The sequence below is a fragment of the Bubalus kerabau genome, unplaced genomic scaffold, assembly GCF_029407905.1.
Source record: "Bubalus kerabau isolate K-KA32 ecotype Philippines breed swamp buffalo unplaced genomic scaffold, PCC_UOA_SB_1v2 scaffold_40, whole genome shotgun sequence".
In the NCBI taxonomy this organism is placed as follows: Eukaryota; Metazoa; Chordata; class Mammalia; order Artiodactyla; family Bovidae; genus Bubalus; species Bubalus kerabau.
Genome location: NW_026577894.1, coordinates 2866059 through 2885654, shown reverse-complemented (window position 1 = coordinate 2885654; position 19596 = coordinate 2866059). Strand labels below are relative to the sequence as shown.

The 19596-nt window shown below is 43.0% G+C and overlaps 1 long non-coding RNA gene across 1 annotated transcript; it reads left to right on the top strand.

The window, feature by feature from the left end:
- Positions 1-1616: 1616 nt before the first annotated feature.
- On the top strand, positions 1617-18547 carry LOC129640760 (uncharacterized). Its single transcript, XR_008708966.1, has 3 exons — positions 1617-1716; positions 8306-8423; positions 18216-18547. It is a non-coding gene; the product is annotated as an uncharacterized LOC129640760 (long non-coding RNA).
- The last annotated feature ends 1049 nt before the right edge of the window (positions 18548-19596 follow it).

The following is a 19596-nucleotide window of genomic DNA, read 5'->3' as shown; positions in this document are numbered from 1 at the left end:
AATAAATATTTTTAAAAGGAATTTAAAAAAAATTTTAAATGAAAGTAATGTTAAATTTTCAAGGACATTGAGCCAATGTGCTCACCGTGAACACAATGTGAATGGTGGTGTTCACTGGGGGATCAGCAGTCACACTGATGAAGGGCTGAACAAGGAGAGGTCCAGAGGATGCTAGTTGAGAGGATCAATGAAAGGGACCTTATTTTCAGGGATAAAAATATTCAGATCTAACAGGGATAAAGTGTCGGGCTCTCTTTAATCCCATCTTTCTTTCATTCAATGTTATAACCACCAATAGAAAGTCTTTAGGGCTTCCCTGGTAGCTCAGGAACTTCACCGAGACCCAACACTCTCCCAGGGAGTTGTTAAAACTGGTCTCTTTCTGGATGAACCCATTTTGAAACCATCCATGTTAACCGGTAATACATGGTAATTTAGTATTGCATCTACTTACCTCCCCCAGGCCTCCACCCCTGCAAAAGTCTTTGTTTATTCATTTTACGTACAACCTGATCATAAAACATACAACCATACTTAAAACCACTGGGATGGAATTCAGACAACATAAGTTTCAATTTGGCCACTTACTGATCCTTTGTCAACTCTAAAGAAAGCAGCAACCTCTATGAGCTTTACTTTTCATTTTCTTTTTAAACGGGAGATATACGAATGCTGCCTATTTCAAAACAATGAAACAATATAAACATAGGGTTTACATTTATTTACCTTGGAAGAGAGTACATTTTTATGTATTTTAGAGAATGTGAGATAATGAGAAAAGTTTTCTTTTTTGAATTTGGTTAGCTGCTGCCCATAAGAACTGTTTTACACTTCCCAGATGTCCCTTCTGAAATGTTGTTTTTCTCCAGCATTAGTTTATAGTTCTATACCAGTAGTTATTTCTACATTGTACTTTCAAATCCTCCTCATTAGATTTCTTTTTTTTTATTCTTGCATTCTCACTCTGCCTCTCATTACATGGTAGATGCTTCATAAATTTCATTAATGAAATTAGACCAGATTGAAAAATTCCCCAAATTTGGGAGTTATCCTTATTCAGGCATGCCATCTGCTGGTTCCCTGGTGTATCTGTTAGTCGGCCTGAATTCCTTAACCCAATAAATTACAATTCATGTGGAAGCATTGCTGAGTTTGTGTGTTGGGCAATTTTCCCACGTTCTTTCACTTCCTGTGTGCAGGTGCTATTCTTTCACTGAACCTCTCCAGAATTGTTTTTCCTGCAACCTTCTTTTACCTGTTGGCCATTCTAAAAACCCGGAGAAACGGAGTTTACGTTTCAGAACCCCGGAGTGTCCAGAACGGTATAACTGGGCATGCTCAGTAGGTTGGCCTGATTTGGAACATACTTACAGCTTGAATGGGGGCATTTAATGCTGTTTGTTTCAGGATTGGCTGCATATTCGTCCTGGCACTCTATTGAGAGATGGCAGCCTTTCCCACCCTCTGGGCCCTCCCACTTTTCCATTTTGTCCCCGTGCCCAAATTTGGAGCCAGCCCTCCAGGATCTCCCAGCCAATCAAGAGACCACACATTGTTGCCTAAGAGACCCCGGAAGCCAGCGAAAAGATTTATAGGTAGTGATTGGCCTACTGGAAGGGGTGGGGGCTAGACGGAGTCACAGAAACAGGAGCTATGGCAACACCAGCGCTAGAGGCTTGAGGAGAAAGAAAGACTTGAAGAGAAAGCCCTAAAGAGGTGAGAGCAGTGATCGCTGCATGAAAAAGATGGAGACTCTTTTGAGAGCTCTTCTCTCAGGTCCTCCTGGGCTTCTCACGAGCCTTGGCAGTGACCCCGGGAATTACATTTTGCTCTGTATTAGCAGTTAAATGACCAGGTGCATCATATATATAAAATTAACAACCAACAAAGAATTACTTCTGTGCTTATCAAAGCACTAGGTCTTTGCATTGTCTTATAGTTTCTCTTTGTTTCCACCTAGTTGAATATAAGATGAATTCATATTTAAATCTAGATCAGATCAGATCAGATCAGTCACGCAGTCGTGTGCGACTCTTTGCTACCCCAAGAATCGCAGCACGCCAGGCCTCCCTGTCCATCACCAACTCCCGGAGTTCACTGAGACTCACGTCCATCGAGTCAGTGATGCCATCCAGCCATCTCATCCTCTGTCGTCCCCTTCTCCTCTTGCCCCCAATCCCTCCCAGCATCCGAGTCTTTTCCAATGAGTCAACTCTTCGCATGAGGTGGCCAAAGTACTGGAGTTTCAACTTGAGCATCATTCCTTCCAAAGAAATCCCAGGGCTGATCTCCTTCAGAATGGACTGGTTGGATCTCCTTGCAGTCCAAGGGACTCTCAAGAGTCTTCTCCAACACCACAGTTCAAAAGCATCCATTCTTCGGTGCTCAGCCTTCTTCACAGTCCAACTCTCACATCCGAACCCTATTTCCTGATCATTTCCTGGCAATCTCTATTTCCTTCTCTGATGATACTGCAGCGTACAATGGGTGAGCTGTGTGTTAGTGGAGAAACTCAACCGTGTTCTGCTCTGTAAACGCCAAATAAAAACCCGATTATCCTGAGTCTAACCCCAATGCTCGGTTCCTAATGTTGAGTTGTACCTTCTTTGCCACTAGCTTTAATCCTTAAACCACCTCACCTCCACTATTGTGTTCATTCATTCCGCTGATTGAGACAAGGTTTTATTGAGCACCTACTGTGTACTACTGAGTTTAGGATTCAGGTGAGCACATTCAGAAAACCACATTAGCAGAGAAGCACCAGTTTTGTACCACATTCTCTGATCTGAAGTTCAGTGTGTCTGTACAGATAGTGCATGAAGGGAGAGGAAGGAGGATGAACCAAAAAGGTAAATTCATGGTGCACCTAGATCAGCATGCTAAGGATTCTGTAGCCATTACTGAGTCTCTGAAGGTTTTTGAGCTGACAAATGACGAACAGACCTTTAAAAAAATACTTCCCTGAATAGAGTAGTGGTTAGCCAAAGTTGGGGAGGAGGGAAGTGTGGAGATATTGATCAAAGGGTACAAACCTTCAGTTATAAAAGGAATAAGTTCTAGAGACCTTATGTACAGCATGGTGACTATGTGGTGATGGTGGTGGTAGTTTAGTCGCTAAGTTGTGTCCCACTCTTGCAACCCCATGGACTGTAGCCCACCAGGTTCCTCTGTCCATGGGATTCTCCAGGCAAGAACACTGGAGTGGGTTGCCATTAACTTCTTCAGGGGATCTTCCTGCCCAGGGATCATGGTGACTATAGTTAATAATAATATATTATATACTTGAAATTTGCTAGAAGAGTAGATCTCAAGGGTAATCACACACACAGAAGCACACACATGCACACACACGCACACGTGCACACACACACAGTAACTATGGGAGGTGATGGATATGTTACATAGTTTGGTTGTGGTAAGCATTCCACAATGTGTACATACACTAAAACATCACCTTAAATATATACATTTTTTTTTGTTAAAAAAAACCCTCTTGTAGTAGACTGTAATCTCCATTATAGGCAAGACTTGTCTTTATACCTGTAATACAGACCTAATAAGTCTTTAGTGAAGTTGTGCAATGGTGACAGTGTGAAGAATGGCTTTGAAGATGGGATTGGAGGTGTGTTACCACTGGAACTTGACCAGAGGACCTAGCCTTGCCTTTAAGCATGACACTAGAAGCACACACTGGGGGTAAGGGCCAGAAGCCCTTTTTCTTCCCCTTTATCCAAAGAAAAATTAAAGGGGAACATGCAAGGACAGCCATTAAGGGGGAAAGAGGTCATGAAAAAACAACAGCCAGGTTTGTATGTAGAAGGAGGGAAGGCAACTTGCTTTGTCTTGTAATTTTTTGGTATGTTGTATGAAAGCGTCTGAGTGGTCTATACCGTGAACCAGTGTGGACATGCAGATATGCACACTGCCCATCTTCCAGAGTGGACAGAGGAAAAAACTGTAAAAGGATAATGACAAAAACCAGGGCAGGATACCTCCATTTGCCTGCTTCAGGAAGACTATTACCAAGAGGGCTCTTTTGCTCAGCCAGGCCCATCTCCTGAAAACCAAACTTTACTCAAATTGATTTGAAAAAAAAGCCTAATTCAAATGATTTCTAGCTCTGAAGAACCAGGAAGGAAAAAAAAAACAAAAAAAAAAAAAACAGCAAAACCTTAGGGAGGACCTGGAAAAACTACTTTGTCTTAATCAGAAATCGTGCTTAGAATCAGTCAGATTGTTTTCTACTCAAACTGGGAAAAGAGAGTTTCTGAGCTTACAACAGAAGGTTTTAACCTGGTATAAGCAAAATGTAATGTTAATATGCGGAGAAGGCAATGGCACCCCACTCCAGTACTTTGCCTGGAAAATCCCATGGATGGAGGAGCTTGGTAGGCTTCAGTCCATGGGGCCACTAAGAGTCGGACACGACTGAGTGACTTCCCTTTCACTTTTCACTTTCATGCATTGGAGAAGGAAATGGCAGCCCACTCCAGTGTTCTTGCAAGGAGAATCCCAGGGACGGGGGAGCCTGGTGGCTGCCGTCTGTAGGATCACACAGAGTTGGACACGACTGAAGTGACTTAGCAGCAGCAGCAGCAATGTTAATATGAATTTTTCTAGGGAGAAGATTCATAGTTTTCATCGTATCCTCAAAGAGTTTTATAGGCCTGAAAAAAATAAAATAAAAGATGGAAAACAATTGGTTTAAGGAATTCCCTGGCAGTCCAGAGGTTAGGACTCTGTATGTTCATTGCCGAGGACCAGGGTCAATCCCTGGTTGGGGACTAAGATTTTGCAAGCCGAGTGGCTTAGCCTAAACAGATAAATAAAAATTGTTGTGTACACACAACTTCAATCAATTTAAATAGAAGAAACATCAACCATGAATAAATAGCAATAAAAAAGGAAATATGTGATTTTTAACTGAGCAGATCTAGACTCAGTGACCATGCTTTATATATTTGCCTGCTCATGTGTATTTTTATAGCAGCCAATTAATAATACTGTAATGAAATCATTTCTTACATCTTTGCAACTTAGCTGTTAGGAGCTAAGAATGTGAGGGCTCATCTGAACCTCCTTTATTTCCCCTTATTCCAGTGGAGTGGTATTAGCAGGCAACTGCAGGAAGACATTATCTATGGTTTAAAACCCTGAGGTTTTAAAACTATAGAAGAGAAACTGAAGAGAAAACTGAAGAGAAAACTGGCTTTCTCTTCAGCTCTAATTTAAACCTGAGAGGGAATATTACATGTCAAGTGAGAGTCACAAAATTTCAGATCTAGCATTTGGGGGAATCCTCTGTAAGTCCAAAACTAACGGTTAATTTAAAAAATATATATTTGTTTTTATTTATTTGGCTGTGCCAGGTCTTCGTTGTGGCATGTGGATCAAAATATTGTCTGGGTGAATTCCCTGGTTGTCCAGGGGACCTGGGTTCTATCCCTGGTCAGGGAACTACATCCCACATGCCCTAACAAAGACCTGGCTCAGCCAGATAAATAAATAAAAAGAAATCTTTTTTTAAATTGTCTTATATTTGTTGCTATACTTTTTGGAGCCCTGGGTCAGGCAGGCAAATCCTGTGCAGGCTCCAACTCAGCACCACTGCTTTGGATCTGAAACATACCTTCAGAGAGGAAGAAGGCACAAACAAACAGAAACACTGAAGCTATATACTGAAAAATGCCATCCATCTGCTTTAAATATTTTTTACCTTAAAATATTTTGTTGTGCCCCCTTCAAGGAGAGGCTTTGAAGAACTCTGGAAATAACAGGAAGTTCTAAGAAAGTCTGTGGTGATGCTATTTTTTTTTTTAAACTTTTTATTTTGTGTTGGAGTATAACCAATTAACAGTGTTGTGGTAGTTTCACATGAACCATGAAGGGTCTCACCCATACATAGACATGTATCCATTCTCCCCCAGCCAGGCTGCCATTGAGCACAGTTCCTTGTGCTATATCATGGGTCCCTGTTGGTTATCCATTTTAAGTATAGCAGTGTGTACCTGCCCAAGTCAATCCTAAAGGAGATCAGTTCTGAATATTCATTGGAAGGACTGATGCTGAAGCTGAAGCTCCAATTCTTTGGCCACTTGATGCGAAGAGCCCACGCATTAGAAAAGACCCTGATGCTGGGAAAGATTGAAGGCAGGAGGAGAAGGGGATGCCAGAGGACGAGATGGTTGGATGGCATAACTGACTCAATGGACATGAGTTTGAGTAACCTCCGGGAGATGGGAAAGGACAGGGAAGCCTGGCATGCTGCAGTCCATGGAGTTAGTCGGACATGACTGAGTGACTACTTGCAAAAAGTTTCAAAGCTAGTAAGTTTTAGAGCCAGGATCCAAACTGTGTAATGTAAAAAGTTTTGGTTGCAAACAACAGAAATAGATTCTAGCTAATGTGTGTGTGCTGTGTGCTTAGTCGCTCAGTTGTTTCCAACTCTTTGTCACCCGCCAGGCTCCTCCGTCCATGGGGATTCTCCAGCCAAGAATGCTGGAGTGGGTTGCCATGCCCTCCTCCAAGGACTCTTCCCAACCCAGGGATCGAATTCAGGTCTCCCGCACTGCAGGCAGATTCCTTACCATCTGAGCCACCAGGGATGCCCCTACAAGAAGGGTCTTCTAGCTAATGTAGGTGAAATTTATTGAAGGCTATCAGGTGGCTCACAAAATGGATAAGAAAGGACATGCATGCACGCTAAGTTGCTTCAGTCATGTCTGATTCTTTGTGACCCTGTGGACCATAGCCCACCAGGGTCCTCTGCCCCAGGGATTCTCCAGGCAAGAATACTGGAGTGGGCTGCCATGGCCTCCTCCAGGGGATCTTCCTGGCCCAGGGATCAAACCTGCATCTCTTCTGTCTCCAGAATTGGCAGGCAGATTCTTTACCACTAGCACCACCAAGGAAGCCCCTCCAAGAAGAGTCTAAGAACAGCTTAACAGTCTACTCAGAGCATCTATGGTACTTTGAATGATCACCTTGGCTGTAAAGCAAGGATAAGCCAGCATCAGTTACCTGGCCTAGCTTAGTCTTATGACTGGGCAAGGGGAGGCCGCCTCGATTAACCAACCCAGCAGACCCTAAACACTGAGGGAAAAGTAATCCCTCGTGGAAATTAGAGTGCTTTAATCCAATGAAGACATACATAGGGACTTCCCTGGCTGTCCAATGGTTAGAATTGGATCATAAAGAAGGCTGAGCGTTGAAGAATCAATGCCTTTTAATTGTGGTACTGGAGAAGACCTTTGAGACTCCCTTGGACAGCAAGGAGATCAAATGAGTCCATCCTAAAGGAAATCAACCCTGAATATTCATTGGGAGGACTGATGCTGCAGCTGAAGCTCCAAAACTTTGGCCACCTGATGCAAAGAGCCGACTCCTTGGAAAAGACCCCGATGCTGGCAAAGATTGAAGGCAGGAGGAGAAGGGAGGCAAAAGAGGATGAGATGGTTGGATGGCATCACGAACTCAATGGACATGAGTCTGAGCAAACTTGGAGATAGTGAAGGACAGGGAAGCCTGGTGTACTTCAGTCCATGGAGTTGCAAAGAGCTGGGCACAACTTAGTGACTGAACAACAGCAGTCATGGTTAAGACTCAACATTTCCGATACAAGGGATGTGAGTTCATCTCCGGTGGGAGAACTGAGGTCCCACATGCCGTGAGGCCACAAAAATGAAGGCAGACATATACAGTACTGGGTGTACTGTATATTTTCCCCAGTGTATTTTTCTCAATAAACCCAAATCTGTCCATATATAAATTCTTGGCCTTGTCCATTGTACTATTCTACTTCTTAAACATGGTAGCAAGCTAGAGCCCTTGTTAGCTAGATGTCAGAAAGTTAACAGAGGAAGAAGGAGGTCACAAGGGACAAAATGGAGTAGATCAGATTGCACAGTGATTTTATAAATACTTCTTTCTGACCAATATGGTATGTTCTTAGCTAAGAGTGATTCTGATTTTTCCCGCTTGGTCCAATGAAAATCAAACAGAGTTAAACAGACCTGGGTCTGATTCTCTGTTTCACCACCTACTGTCTGTATAACTCTGGGCAAAGCAAAGTGAGCCTCATTTTCTTCATCTGTAAAATAAGCTAAAACCCACCACCTTACCATATTGTTATGGGTTTAATTGAGCAAACCTGTTAAGTGCCTGACATATAAAATACTCCCAGTAAATGTCACTCTCCCGCTAGTCCCTGTCCCAGTGTACTGAAAAAGATTATATGGTATTAGTTTTTTTAGTATTCTGAAGATTGTATGATTCATTTCTTCTGAAGACATAGTTTTTCTTACAGAAGAATATCCAGTTATTTCATGATGGCATTTGCACCTCCAAAAAACACAAATGGTCCCAAAATGCAGACAAAGATGAGTACCTGGACACCCCTAAACCATCAGCTTTTGAATGACCGGGTGAGTAATAAGAACTATTGTATTAGTTGAAATCATACTTTGAAGGGAAAAAAAGCATTAAAATTTTGGTAATCAAAACATGAACAGGAATTGCTTAGGATTGTATAGTGGATAAAAAACAAAATGAAGGATTTCTTCAAAAATTTTAATTGAACAAAACTGAAATACATTTAGAACAAAAATAAAGAAAACTTTAATTGAGCCCCAGTTACCTGGCCAAAGTTGGCAAGAGATACAAAGTTCCTGCTTAGAAAGAAAGATCTTAGGGACTTCCCTGGTGGTCCAGTGGCTAAGACTCTTTGCTCCCAGGGCTGGGGCCCAGGTTCTATCACTGGCCAGGAAATTCAGTCCCACATACTGCAACTAAAGACCTTGTGTGCTGCAACTAAGACCCAGCACAGCCAAATAAATTAATAAACATTTTTTAAAGATTTAGGAGATGAGAAGGAAGAGTGTCTACCAGCTCCCCTTCACCTCCATATCCAACTGGTTTTCAGGTTCTGTGAGTCTTCCTCCGAGGTCTCTTCATCCAGACCCCTTTTCTCCTTTGACTTGTGCACATCCAGCTCCACGTTCTCAGTTCACACACTCACCCCCCTTTGCCTGGCACATTGCAGTAACCCCTCAGCTGGTTTCACTGTCTCTAATCCATCCTCTATTCTGGTCCCAGAATGATCTTTCTAAAATACCAAACTAATCCTATGAAGCAAGAGATAACAGACTGTTCCAAAGAATAAATTCCACCCTACCCACCATGCATAGCACTGAGGACCCCTTCATGTGTGTTAGTCACCGAGTCATGTGCGACTCTTGGAGACCCCATGGACTATAGCTGGCCAGGCTCCTCTGTCTGTGGGATTCTCCAGGCAAGAATACTGGAGTAGGTTGCCATGACCTCCTCCAAGGGATCTTCATGACCCACGGATCGAACCCAGTGTCCTTTATATCACCTGCATTAGCAAGTGAGTTTTCTTTTTTTAATTTATTTGGTTGCAATTTTGTTGAAGCATGTGAACCCTTAGTTGAAGCATGTGGGATCTAGTTCCCTGACCAGAAATCAAACCCAGGCCCCCTGCATTGGGAGCATGGAGTCTTAGCCCCTGGACCACCAGGGAAGTCCCAGCAGGTGAGTTCTTTAACACTGGCTCCACCTGGGAAGCCTGAAGAGCTTTTGTCAAATTTTATGAGAATTTCTAGGGAATTCCCTGGTGGCCCAGTGGCTCAGTCTGTGCTCCCAATGCAGGGGGCTGGGTTCCATCTGCGTTCAGGAAACTAGATCCCACATGCCGCAAGAGTTTGCATGCTGCATCTAAAGAACCCACATGGCACAACTAAGACCCAGTGCAGTCAAATAAATAAAAATGTTTTAAAATTTCATGATTATTTCTAGATGAGCAATGATAAGAGAAATAACAATTTCTATTAGAAATGATATTTATTTTGTTGTTCAGAACTCCCATTTTATCACCCCCCCCCCCACCATTTTTAGTTTGGTTTAGTTAGGTTCTAGTTTGGAGTAAAACTATTTTCAAAAATCTTAGCCTGCCATATGTAAAATAGATAGGCAATGGGAATTTGCTGCATGGCTCAGGAAACTCACACAGGGGCACTGTATCAACCTAGAGGGGTGGGGTGGGGAGAGAGAGGGGCTGCCAAGTCTCTTCAGTCGTGTCCGACTCTGCGACCCCATAGACGGCAGCCCAACAGGCTCCCCCATCCCTGGGATTCTCCAGGCAAGAACACTGGAGTGGGTTGCCATTTCCTTCTCCAATGCATGAAAGTGAAAAGTGAAAGTGAAGTCGCTCAGTCATGTTCGACTCTTCGCGACCCCATGGACTGCAGCCTACCAGGCTCCTCCGTCCATGGGATTCTCCAGGCAAGAGTACTGGAGTGGGGTGCCATCGCCTTCTCCGAGAGAGAGGGGAGGGAGGTTCAAAAGGGAGGGGATATATGCATACCTATGGCTAATTCATGTTGAAGTTTGATAGAAAACAACAAAATTCTGTCAAGCAAAATCCTTCAATAAAAAAATAATTAAAATTAAAAAACTGTCAAATCAATATGTTGTACACCTGAAACTAACACTATATTGTATGTCAATTATAATTCAATAAAAATTAAATATAATACAAATTAAAAAAATCTTGGCCCGTGTATATACCCATATGTATGTGAATGAATGTATCAGTACTTAAGACACACACATGGAATTTGCATATGTATACAGCAAACTGATAATAGTGTGTGCACAAGTGCTCAGTCTTGTCTGACTCTTTGCAACTCCACAGACTGTAGGCCTCCAGGCTCCTCTGTCCGTGGAATTTTCCAGGCAAGAATATTAGAGTGGGTCGCCATGCCCTCCTCCAGGGAATCTTCCCATCCCAGGGATTAAACCCACGTCTCTTTATGTCTCCTGCATCGGCAGGTGGGTTCTTTACCGGTTGAGCCACCAGAGAAGCCCAACTATCAATAGTGGTTTCCCCTAAAAAGTTGGACAACATGGAAGAGTGGGAGGGAAGTCTGTTGGAAGAGAGAGTTTTTGTTTTTTTTACCGTATACAGTGCAATGATTTTTAACAATTTAAAAAACAAATATAAGTAAAAGCGAGCAAAGAACAGTAATGCTGAGAATTAAAAAACAAGGGTTCCAGATCAGCTATACTAAATAATCTCCTGCTTGACTTCAGCGAGTCTCTTATGCCTCTAATCTTTACTACCTGCCTTTGGAAATTGAGTGGCTTGGATCAGATGACCTCATAGGCCCCTTCCAGGTCTAACATTCTGACACTGTGAAAGTGGTTAAAAATAGATACCTAAGTTTACAGCTGGGCAGACCGTGTCCATACGATAACTTCAAGGGCTTTTCTACACTTCTACAACAGGGCATTTGCCAGTGATCAGCGTAATTTTGAGGTCCTCTTTTTCTGTTTTGGCCACACTGCACAGCATATGGGATTTTAGTTTGCTGGCCAGGGATAGAACCCAGGCACCCTGCATTGCACTTGTGGAGTCTTAAACATTGTACCACTAGGGAAGTCCCTGGTTTTTGTTTTAATTTTGCCTTTTTTCTATTCTATAGTGAAACGAAAAATATGAAACTGTTTCAGTCTAAAATAAACCTCATAGGAGTTTAACTTCACAAGAGGCTTTAAGCAGAGGGATTGAATTCAAATGTAGATGCCAAAATTATAGCATCCTCATATTACAAGATAATTCAGACCTTGTGAAAACGTTGAGAGGAGGAATGTTTTATAAGTATGTATTTCTTTGCTGTCTAGTGTAGGTTTTTTTTTTTCCATCTAGTGTTTTAATTGAAAGTGATCAACATTTCTTTTTTTTTTTTTAATATGGTTCACACATGTAGTACAGTACACATGTAGTTATAAAGGGTGTTCTGAGCAAAAGCACCTAACCACCATCCATCGGTCATAATTTGGGAGCCCCAAAATGTCTGATGCCTCCATGGGAATGATGTCATATGCTGAAATATGCAACCACAGTGTCAACAGACTAAAATAACAACCATGGGATTTTGACTTAACAGCAGGCTCTGAATAAACTGTGATGTGAGTAAACTGTGATGTAAACCAACTGCAACATTCTTCAAGGAAAGACGATTCTCTCTAATGTTTTCCACTTGAAGTGATACTGTTTCCGGGCTCTTTTTTTTATTTTAATTGAAGTATGGCTGATTTACAATGTTGTGTTAGTTTCAAGTGTACAGCAAAGGGATTCAATTATACATATCTATTCTTTTTCAGATTCTTTCCCTTATGGGTGATTACACAATATTGAGTAGTGTATGTACTATAAGTAGGTCCTTGTTGGTTATTTATTTTATATATAACAGTTTGTATATGTTAATCCCAAACTCCCAATTTATCCTTCCAACCCTCTTCCAGCTTTTTAAGATCAAAAATCTGATTGCAAAGCCTTGGAATGAAGACTTGCTCCCAACCAGAGACTATAAGATTCTGAGTCTGCCTGAGGGCCTGACAGTTAAATAATTTGTTCCAAATTATACTTCTTATCAAGGGTAGAGTCAGAACCAGATCTGAGTTTGTCTAGTGTTTCTCTTTCTGCCCATCATGCCTATCAGTTCCTACCTGACTCTAATCGCCTTTTGATGAAGAACTGGATTTGCTTGGACTCTGCTTAGACTTGGTCATTGGCCCTCTAAAGACCCTATCTCCTACCCTCTTTATTTGATTTTATTATCAATGACTGACTTGATTTATTATTTATTTATTTAAATATTTATTCTATTTATTTGTTTGACTGCACTGGGTCTTCATGATGGCATGCAGGATCTCTAGATGCGGCGTGTGGAATCTTTTTAGTTGCAGCAAGTGGAATCTAGTTCCCTGACCAGAGATGGAACTCGGGCCCCTACATAGGGAGTTTGGAGTCTTAGCCACTAGACCACCAGGGAAGTCCCCCTGCCACCTTCTTGCTGACTCTCCACACCCCTTCAAGTCGGTGCCCCTTTCTTTCTGATGCCTTCTGTTGTCATTGGACACCATGATGGTCCTCCCAACCTCCTTTTGAAAGGAGGTTGTCATCCTGGGACCTAATTGTTTTTTGTTTCCCACTGTCAGGTCAAATCATGGGCAGCAATTCATTGAGAACGTAGGGCTTGAGGTCAGAATAGGGAAGATCAAGGTTGGGGGTCAGAATAGAAAGACCATGGTTCTAGCAGGGTTTCCTAGGTGTTAGTGATAAAGAATCTGCCTGTCAATGCAGGACATGCAAGAGATGTGGGTTTGATCCCTGGGTCAGGGAGATTCCCCTAGAGTGGGAAATGGCAACCCAGTCCAGTATTCTTGCCTGGAAAATCCCATGGACAGAGGAGCCTGGCAGGCTACAGTCCATGGGGTCTCCAAGACTTGGACATGACTAAGCACAAGAGATGGGAATACCAGACCACCTGATCTGCCTCTTGAGAAATTTGTATGAAGGCCAGGAAGCAACAGTTAGAACTGGACATGGAACAACAGACTGGTTCCGAATAGGAAAAGGAGTTCGTCAAGGCTGTATATTGTCACCCTGTTTGTTTAACTTCTGTGCAGAGTACATCATGAGAAATGCTGGACTGGAAGAAACACAAGCTGCAATCAAGATTGCCAGGAGAAATATCAATAACCTCAGATACGCAGATAACACCACCCTTATGGCAGAAAGTGAAGAGGAACTAAAAAGCCTCTTGATGAAAGTGAAAAGGAGAGTGAAAAAGTTGGCTTAAAGCTCAGCATTCAGAAAATGAAGATCATGGCATCCGGTCCCATCACTTCATGGGAAATAGATGGGGAAACAGTGGAAACAGTATCAGACTTTATTTTTCTGGGCTCCAAAATCACTGCAGATGATGACTGCAACCATGAATTTAAAAGACGCTTACTCCTTGGAAGGAAAGTTATGACCAACCTAGATAGCATATTCAAAAGCAGAGACATTACTTTGCCAACAAAGGTTTGTCTAGTCAAGGCTATGGTTTTTCCTGTGGTAATGTATGGATGTGAGAGTTGGACTGTGAAAAAGGCTGAGCGCCGAAGAATTGATGCTTTTGAACTGTGGTGTTGGAGAAGGCTCTTGAGAGTCCCTTGGACTACAAGGAGATCCAACCAGTCCATTCTGAAGGAGATCAGCCCTGGGATTTCTTTGGAGGGAATGATGCTAAAGCTGAAACTCCAGTACTTTGGCCACCTCATGCGAAGAATTGACTCATTGGAAAGGACTCTGATGCTGGGAGGAATTGGGGGCAAGAGGAGAAGGGGATGACAGAGGATGAGATGGCTGGATGGCATCACTGACTTGATGGACGTGAGTCTCAGTGAACTCTGGGAGTTGGTGATGGAGAGGGAGGCCTGGCGTGCTGTGATTCATGGGGTCGCAAAGAGTCAGACACAACTGGGTGAATGATCTGATCTGATCTGAAGCACACTTGCACCACATGGCTTTTTAGTGAGGAACCAAGTATATTATTCAGCTGAACATACAGTCTGGAACCAATGGTTTTTCTTTAAAATCTATAAAGGTAACCCTTTGGGCCTCTGCTTATCCTCTCTAAAACAGAAAAAGTGAACCAAAAGATCCTAAGATTCCTTTTAGCCCTAAAATTCTATGACATCTGAATTTCTTGTTGTTGTTCAGTCAGCAGGTGTTTTGTTGAGAGCTTCCCCTGGAACCTGTGGATCATATAAGGGAAAGTAGGTGTAATCTACCTGGGAAGAGAAAATGAACAGAATCATCTGGCGGGCAATAGCGAATCCTAGAAAGGCCAGGTGGAGCATGGGCTGCAAGTGGAGGAGGAGTTGAGAAGAGTGAGACCAGTGGGTGCCAGAAAATTGCTGGTGCCCGAGACTTAGGAGGGGAATTAGATGCTTGATAGGACTTTGTTAGACACAAGAGAAGGGTTCAGGAAATGTGTGAATCCTGATTTTTCTCTCTTTTTTGTTGTTATTCTTTATTTTTTCTTGGCTGCACTGAGTCTTCATTGGTGCACGAGGGCTTTCTCTAGTTGCAGCGAGTGGAGGCTACTCTCTAGCTGCAGTACGTGGACTCTAGGCCGTGCAGGATCAATAGTTGTGGATCACTGGCTTAGCTGCGCCGAGGCATGTGGAATCTCCCCGACCAGGAATGGAACCTGTGTGCCCTGCATTGGCAGGCAGATTCTTAACCCCTGGACCACCACAAAAGCCCTGAATCCTGATTTTTCAGTCTTCTGAAAAATTCTATAGGTTTTAAAATTTTATTTTATAGGCTCTCTTCTATTTTCCTTTTCTTTGTTTGCTTGTTTTGACCACTTCATTGGCCTGTGGGACCTTAATTGCCCAACCAGGGATTGAACCTTTGCTTTCTGCAGCAGAAACACAGAGTCTTAACCACTGGACCACCCGGGAAATCCCCTCTACTATCTCTATTATCTAGAAATTCTGAGATCATCTGTCACTGTTATTTGAGGGTCCTAGTAGCCCAAGGGGCAGTTAATTAGGAGGGAGGAGAAAATGGTATTCTTGTTCTTTTTCTCTAAAGTATAAAAAGTGTCTACCTGTGATATATGATATTCCCTGGTTAGTAGCAAAGATGGCATTTTACGGCCTTGAGGTTGTTGTTGAATCAATTATTTCAGTCTCCATTTTGCCTGCCCTTTGAAAGAAGAATTTGAGAGTCTAAAAAAAGAAAGGAAAACAGATCTGTTGGAAGCATGAAACCAGCTCCTCATCCTCCTCCACAAAAGCGAAGAAATAGCCCTGAGCTAGTTTCTAAGTAGGAATAGTGCAAGAGAATTTAGAAAGTGCCAGGAGGAAGGGAAAACATGGAGCCCGATTTTGAAAGCCCACAGAGCACAGGGTGGGCGCCAGAGAGACAGTCACACCTGTTACCTGCTGTCTCTTGCTTCCTGGCTCCAGCTTGCCGTCCTCTGCCAAACCTTCTTGCTCGAGTTGTCCCTTCCTCACCCATTCAGATAGATACACATGTGACTGAAGCTCAGGAAAACGCCTCTCCACTAATACGTAAATACACTCACATGGTAGCGATACATCCAAAGGATATTCATTTGTCACAAGCATATTCATTCCTTCCAGCAAGCTTGAGCACCTGTAATATGCCACATACAGCACTCTGCAGTGGAGAAGTCAAGGTGATTAAGACATAGTTTCTGTCCTCAATGGTATATAACAACAAACCTATACACTGAGCTATAAGCCCAGAGGTGCACATATGCAAACATATATGTAACGTACACCCACTGGTATGTGAACTCATGAAATAAAAAAAAAACAGAGCTACTCACTCATAAATTTCACAAGTTCTAATACTAGTCATGCTGAAATATTTGGAGGGAGGTTGAACTGCAAGGAGATCAAACCAGTCAATCCTAAAGGAAGTCAGTCCTGATCGTTCATTGGAAGGACTGATGCTGACGCTGAAACTCCGTACTTGGGTCACCGGATGTGAAGAGCCGACTCATTAGAAAAGACTGATGCTGGGAAAGATTAAAGGCAGGAGGAGAAGGGGACGACAGAGGACCAGAGGGTAGGAAAACATCACTGACCTAATGGAGGTGAGTGTGAGCCAGCTCCAGCAGATGGCGAAGGACAGGGAAGTCTGGCATGCTGCAGCCCATGGAGTTGCAGAGTCAGACATGACTGAGTGACTGAACTACAATAAAATGCAATGTGCTTGAATCACCCTGAAGCCATCCCTCCCTGCCTGTTCCCCCTGTCCGTGGAAAAATTCTCTTCTATGAAACTGGTCCCTAGTGCCAAAAAGTTTGGGGACCACTGTTTATAACATTAGCTACCATGAGTTCAAAGAGTCATACACTCTTTCAGGAATTTTATACATATTTTCATTTCTTTAATCTTCCCAGTAACTCTAAATTTTGATATAATTATTCAATGTGTAAAGGAAGGAATTAAGAGATTCTTAGTGAGACTCTGAATGGCCTCACTCCCAAAGCCCCCATGCATCCTTAATGCTGTATTTTCTCTTATCATGTTGCTGAGCTGATTCACTATTGTGAGGCATTTGGGGTTATTTCTGATTTACTGTAGTGATAATTATATCCCATAAACATTTCTTCCCTCATCATCCTGGGTCCCCACATAGCTCAGTTTCTACAGAGTAGCTCGTAGCACTGCCCAAAGTAATTTTAAAGATGAATACCAATTTTCATGTTGTCTCTCAAAGAAAAATCACAGGGGATCCAATTCAGAACTCATAACACTACTTACCAGATCCCCTTTCTTCACTCCCCAGTTCTCTCACACTGTATAACTGCTGGAAGGGCAGTTACAGTCTGAACCGCCACAAACTGCCTACACGCCAAAACCCTGCAGCTCTCCTATGTCCATATGCCCCCCACTGGCTCCTTGTTTTAGAGATCACCGCAGCATCGTGGGCTGGTCCTTCCCCCAGCCCTCACCACTCTGGTCTGGCTTCTCTATCATTCTAATAACCCATCCCCAAAGGAAAGAAGTCTCATATTACGTTAGTTAGAAATATGGACTGTGCAGAAACAGGCGGAGAGGAAATCTGGGAACATTCATACATGAATACATTTTATTCACTTATTTGTAAATTAAGGTTTCTGATGTTTTTTTTTTTCTTTTTATTTCATTTGAGAGTCCCCCCTCCCCCTTGAATGATAGTGTCCAAAGTGAGATTGATGAGCGCTGAAAAGATCTTGTAACAGTGAATAGTTTTTGTTTTATTTAAAAATCTTTGGTTTGGCTGCACTGGGTCTTTGTTGCAACACAGGCTTTCTCTAGTTGTGGCATGTGGGCTCTTAGTTCCCTGAGCAGGTTATCAACCCTAGTCCCTTGCATTGGAAGGCAGATTCTTTTTATTTATTTGTTTATGGCTGAGCTGCGTCTTCGTTGCTGTGTGCGGGCTTTCCCTAGTTGTCGTGAGCATGGGACCACTCCTCCCTACTTGAAGGACGCAGTCTTCCTACTGCAGTGGCTTCTCTGGTTGCAGAGCACAGGCTCTAGGGTGCTTGGGCTTCAGGGGCTGTGGCATGTGGGCTCAGTAGTTGTGGCTCTCAGGCTTACTTGCCTTGCAGCAGGTGGAATCATCCCAGACCAGGGATGGAACCCATGTCCACTGCACTGGCAGATTCTTAACCACTGGACTTCCAAGGAAGTCCCACAGTGAATGGTTTTAATCGAGAAGTACTCCAACTAATTAAAAAAAAGTAGATCCTATGATTACAAAGAAGTTGACTTGTCATAAGGCTTAAAATACATTTTTACTTTATATGCCTTTTTTTTTTTTTTTTTTTTTAAAGGGCCTCCCTGGCGGCTCAGATGGTAAAAGCGTCTGCCTGTAATGTGGGAAACCCAGGTTCGATTCCTGGGTCGGGAAGATCCCCTGGAGAAGGAAATGGCAATCCACCCCAGCACTCTTGCCTGGAAAATCCCATGGACAGAGAAGCCTGATAGGCTACAGTCCATGGGGTCGCAAAGAGTTGGAAATGCCTTTACTTGCACTTTCATGCCTTTTTAGGTGGTCAATGTATTTTATGATTAAAACTAAAGTATTATAAAATTCTGATTACTTTATACTAACTAGCAAATATCTATTGGTGAAATGCAATAGTGTATAAAATACAAGTAGCCCCAAACTTTCCTGTTTTCTCTCCTCTAATGGACTAAAGAAGAAAACCGGAGGTTTAGACTCTGATAACAGCTCCTTCCGCTGCTAGCTGTTCCCATAAGAACCTTTCTTTTGATTTTGGCCAGCTCTCACACTCTCATCTTTGATTAGTCACTAATCTTGGGACTGGTTTGGGGTCATCACTGGGGAAAATTGTGAAGTAACCCAAGCGTTTGTTTGGTATGCCCCAGATTGCTTTGGCATGTACTTCCTGTCTCTGGCACTCTTTTTTTTTTCCAGGTCCTCCTATCAACTTTTCCTTTCCAACCATATCAATCATTTACATATTAGTAGGACTTTAACTCGGAGAAGGCAATGGCACCCCACTCCAGTACTCTTGCCTGGAAAATCCCATGGGCTGAGGAGCCTGGTAAGCTGCAGTGCATGGGGTCGCTAAGAGTCAGACACAACTGAGCGACTTCACTTTCTTTTTTCACCTTCATGCATTGGAGAAGGAAATGGCAACCCACTCCAGTGTTCTTGCCTGGAGAATCCAAGGGACGGGGGAGCCTGGTGGGCAGCCGTCTATGGGGTCGCACAGAGTCGGACACGACTGAAGCGACTTAGCAGCAGCAGCAGCAGGACTTTAACTGGAGCTTCCCAGGTGGTGCTAGTGGTAAAGAATCCACCTGCCAATGCAGGAGACCCAAAAGACACAAGTTCGATCCCTGGGTCGGGAAGAGCCCTTGGAATAGGAAATGGCACCTCATCCCAGTATTCTTGCCTGGAAAATTCCATGGACAGAGGAGCCTAGCGGGCTCAGCAAAGAGTCAGACAAGAGTGAGTGACTGAGAACACACACACACACACAGGACTTTAACCCTATATACTCCCCCTTCTCAGAGATATTTGCTTGTATTGCCTTATCTCTAATTGTGAATGCAAAGGTTTGTTTCTGGTCCTGGAGTTTTAATCGCTAATGAGCTGATGTAAACTATGGGGGAAGACTGACTGCCCGGGTGTCTTCTCTTAAGGTTGTACAGACAGTCTGTGGCTTAAGATGCTTTGGCTTA